We start from the raw sequence: 5,318 nt of genomic DNA on the forward strand, positions 1-5,318 counted from the left end.
TGGAAACATTTTCTTTGGCCCTAACTCTTCAATAAATTAAATGTTAAGGAAAATGTGATTTAAAATGACACTTAAATTTATTTTATTCTTTGAGTATATGTAACCCTACTTTTCTAGTTCTTTCTTTCGACTAGGGGTGCTCCGATTGATCGGCTACTGATCACTATCGGCCGATAATCACTTTGGGATGTTTGATCGGTGGTCTATAAAAAGGCCGATCTCAAAAAAACGATCTCAAGCTGATGACGCTGCCGTGAGAGGTTTTGCATGACATGAAGCGGCACCGTCTCAGTCTCTGTCCGGCGCGGGTGAAATAATTATAATGCTGAAGGTGAGGTACTCACCTTCATATTTTTTCATTAAATAACTTATAAAGTAATTTGAAAACATTGTGTGAGACGTAATTTCACAAACAGCGTGAGTGAATCACCGCGCGCGCTCTCTCTTTCTCTCTCAAAATACGCAATTGGCTTCAAAATCACCACACATTGCGTCTGTCTATAAGCGAGCTGCACGCTGCACAGTTGACACAGGAATTGTCACTTGCACAGTCGAGGCAGTGTCACATCGTCACTAAAGTTTATCAATTGCATTTCTTTTTAATTCTTGCCAGTGTTTAACCATTCAGCGCTCGCGCGCTCTCCTGGAGACTGAGCACTCATGCACACTGGCAGCGCACACACATAATGCCAAGTTCACACACACTCCGTTTGCAGTGCGTATGCGTATTTTTTCCGCACTCATGTTGACGGATTAATAAAGCGTGCACACTGCACACGGTTACGGTCTGGCAGTACGATCCAATAGCAGTGCGTCTGCAGCAGTGCAGAGATCGTTTCCGCACCGAGTCTATTGCTGCGCTGAATTAAAGTAACAGCACATTGTTTGCAGTAAGTATGAACATGGATTGACATGAAAATTTTGTAATTACCATAAATGCATATTATTAAAGTCTACTGTGTTTCACAGTCAACACATATGGCTTTTTGGCTAGGTTTAATGGTAAGTTTGTGATAACGTAAGAAAAGTAGCTTAAATGTTTTGCCACTTGCTTGAGCAACTTAATATAAAAATCTAAAAGTAAATGTAAAAGTAAAAAGCATTGAATAATGTGTTGCTTATATTTATTGAGTTTAAACATGTCTGTGAAAGACTGTATTACTGTACTGTGTGAAAAAAAGAATCAATGTTGAAAAAGCATTTTCAGTGACAATGTTTGGATTTGAAATCAAAATAATGGATGAATGTTGTGTTTGTGGTAAACAGCCACGGATCAGGGACTCCTGTGTGAAAGCGGCTTCTCCTCTCACAAAAGTCAAAAACTGTCTAAAAATCCTGATTGGAGTATCACTATAAATAGTTATGAAAGATAAAAAGGCTTTAAAAAGATCGGTATCGGCAGATACTGCTTTCTGTGATCGGCTATCGGCCTCAAAAATCCTGATCGGAGCAGCCCTACTTTCGACCCTTCCGGAAAGGACAACACGGAGACGTAGGCTGAGCTCACTCATCGCGTTTACTGGAATATATGAAATGACACCAAACAGACATGAAATACAGCTCATCCGGTCTCATAACTGTCAAAAAGCCTTTCGTCGAACAGACGAATCCTGTGTACAAAGTCCTTGACTTCACCGCAATCAAGAGAATGTCTGGAAAAGATAGACTCATACTCGAGCACTAAGTCACACAGTTTTGCCTTCCAGAATTCAGAAACTTCGCACTTTTCCAAATCAACGGTCACTAGTCCACACTTACGGAGTCTGTCGGTCAGTGTATTAGACTTATCTGACTCAGCTGCTGACTGCTCGATCGAAGTGGAAGCTCAGGCCTTGTTTCGCACACATCCTCCAACGCAATACAGGGATAAACGTCGGCCACTTTGGCGTTTTGCTTCAGCGTTACTGGCTTATCGCTAGGGTTGATCAACTTAAGTGGAATCCAGCCATCGCCCCAAAGCGGAGTGACAACACGACACACTAGAACATTCCTGGAGGCAGAACGGAGTCTAGATGGCTCCACCATAACTGTACTGCCCGGTTGGCTACAGGACTTAATAGGGAGTTTACCCCAGACAAGATGCTCTTGGCCAGGCGAAAGTGTAACTGCATGTTGAAGTTTAACTGTACCAACAACATCTGGAATAGTTCCGCCCCTCCATCGACATACACCAGCCATCATAGACAAGAACTCGTCACTCTCTGGATTATGTCCACTGGGCGTAGAGATCAGTTCCCAATATCTGTCAGAATCTTTTAATCTGTGAACAAGATGTTTGATGACGTTTGTCCCCAGAATGAGATCATCTCCTTGGCCTGGAACAACGAGACAAGGGACAATAACGTCACAGCCGTAAATGTCCAGCTTAAGCTCAAGCATGCACTTTGGAAATGTTCGTTTGCCGCCACATCCAATTAAGACGACGTCTGTATCTTCTTCATTAACAGTATCCAAAACACCATGTTCCCTTAGTTTACTGACAACTGAATCATTTAACGTACAGGCCATAGAGCCGGTGTCCAACATTGCACTGACAGTGAATGAATCATTAATACGAACAGGTGTGTAAAAAAGTGTATCTGAGCATTCAACGCGTTGTGTATTTTGAAAGACGACTTTCTGGAAGTCAGGACATATGTTCTTAAAGGAGCTGAACAAAGCTTCCAAATCTGTATCCACTTTGAGGGATTTTTCAACATCACCCACACACCCCCTCTCAGAATGTGGGTGAGTCAGTTTCCCTGACTGTTGGGTGACATTATTGCAGAAGTCGAATTTGGGAATTTCGCTGTGCAGTCACGTTTGGAGTGACCAGCACCATGACATCTAAAACACAAATGATCAGATCTGCAGTGGTCGATTGTAGTGTGCGTTGTGTCGCCACAAATCTTACAGTTGCTTGGTCCAGCTGTGTTCCTTCTACGCACTCTCCCAGAAGACACATACTCAGGTTTACGCTCCTCCTTTGCCTTTAAAACTTCAATCAGCTGAGCCAGCATGTCAGCCATCCGATTCAGACTGGAGTGATCATTTGCATCCAGTTTAGGCTCACCAGGCCCGTTGGTCCCCTGCTTGAGACACATTAATGTAGACTCAGAAACAACGTTAGAATTTCCACAGCTCTGTATGGTCGTGTGTGCATTTTGGCTGACTGGGTAGGCGTTGGTGCTTGATCTTAGCTTAAGCTCACGTTGGAAACTATCCAAAAGCTCCTGGACATCTTTTGCAGTCCAGCATTCTAACGGCCGTACTTTAAAAGTGCGTGCTAGATCAGGGTCTGGGCAATTTCTCACAAACATCATTGCAACTTCAGAATTTAAATTGTCCATTCTTCTGCCCTGCCCTCTGAGACACTCGTCAGCTATATCTGCTGCTTTATTAAGGCGAAGCCAGTAGTCAACAGGATTTTCGCCGTGTTTGGGCAATGTGCTGTAAAAGTCTGCGAGTGGCATGCTGGAGCAGGACACTTCACTGAAGTGTTGCTTAAGTATGCTGTATATAATCTCAGGGTGATTTGTGCAGTCAAGCGCAGGGTTGCTGCGTAGGGCTACTTTCACAATGTCTTTGGCCCTGCCCATTAGATGACTAATAATCTCATCAGCCTGTTCAGTAATTTTGACATTTCTCTTCTGCAGGTAAACTTGCATCATCTCAACCCATTCTTGAATGTCATACCTACCTAAACCATCCCCCCTAAACACTGGTGGGACTTCATCTGATTTCAGAACGACATTCAACTGTGACAAATCAAGATTAGCACATTGAGAGCCTGTGGTGTTACTACCATCATTGGTTCTGGCAAATTCACCCACTGACAAAAGTTTGGCTGTGACTGAGTCACCAATTTGTCGGCCCAATTCTTTAACTAAAGCACCTAATTCACTGACATCTTGATCACTAGAACTTTCCACGTTACATGGCTTCGGAGTAGAAGTAAGAGGGAGAGTCTTATGTACACCATGAGCCATATAATTTCTCCCATTACCAGCATGAATGTCAGTCTTACAGTCAAATTCACCCAACCCTGGCTTGTTATCAGAAAACTGCATCAGATATTTCCCCCGTCCAATCCCAAGAAAAGAATTATCTGCACCACCCTCAGCCATTTTTTTCAAATGTAAAATACTCAGAACGTTCTAAGCTAAACTCAAAAGTCAGATTAATCAATCAGTCTTCTCTTCACTTATCTGTAGTCCAACGTTTTTCTCTTTCGAAAGTCCCCCGAAAAAAGTGTCTTTAACTGGAGAATCTGGCAACCGCAGTCCACTCGACCGAATGAAGCACGCGACGTCCACGCTGCTCTCCACTGTAGGCCTTGTCGTCCCCCGGAGATCGGCTTTGCGTTGATCACAAACGGGAATCACGGCACCATTGTAACTCTACTTTTCTGGTTCTTTCTTTCGACCCTTCCGGAAAGGACAACACGGAGTCGTAGGCTGAGCTCACTCATCGCATTTACTGGAATATATGAAATGACACCAAACAGACATGAAATACAGCTCATCCGGTCTCATAACATTCTCCTCAACGGCTTTCATGCGACTGATTTACCAGTTCAACAAACAATAAATCAGTTTTTTCCATAATTAAGAGCTCAATTTCTTTTTCTGTTGTTTTCTGAACATAGAAAATATAACATCATAAGAACATTAGTACATCATACCTGGAATATATGAAATGACACCAAACAGACATGAAATACAGCTCATCCGGTCTCATAACTGTCAAAAATAAATATACATGTGAAAATAAGCAATGAGAAAATACAGAGGCAGAAACACAATGAATACCATGTGCTCCTAATGCACTCAACAGTGAGTTCGGTATAAAACATCAATTATCCGTCAACTCTATATCTTATGACTCAAATATGAAATAAAATACGTTTAAAAGAACAATTTTGACCTTAAAGGGGTCATATGATGCGATTTCAATCTTTCCTTCCTCTTTGGAGTGTTACAAGCTCTTGGTGCATAAAGAAGATGTGTAAAGTTGCAAAGACTAAAGTCTCAAATCCAAAGAGATATTCTTTATAAAAGTTAAGAGTCAGCCACACCTACCTAAAACAGCTCGTTCTAACACGCCCCCACATGTCTACATCACTGTGTGGGAAGATTTGCATAACGCCGCCCAAATGTTCAAGCAAAGAAAGAAGGCATAACTTTTATTCTCGCTGTAGTATTGTTGCCGCCGCCGCCATGTCGTGAAGGTCCTGTGTGCTTCGTTAAAGCGAAACTACTTTGTTTGGCCTTCCAAAAGAGGACGATATCTGCTTCGTCATGCCTGGAGCTGATCCGTGCTGGTTGCTGAGGAAATAC

Source organism: Sinocyclocheilus anshuiensis, unplaced genomic scaffold (assembly GCF_001515605.1).
Source record: "Sinocyclocheilus anshuiensis isolate Anshui unplaced genomic scaffold, SAMN03320099.WGS_v1.1 scaffold166, whole genome shotgun sequence".
Lineage (NCBI taxonomy): Eukaryota > Metazoa > Chordata > Actinopteri > Cypriniformes > Cyprinidae > Sinocyclocheilus > Sinocyclocheilus anshuiensis.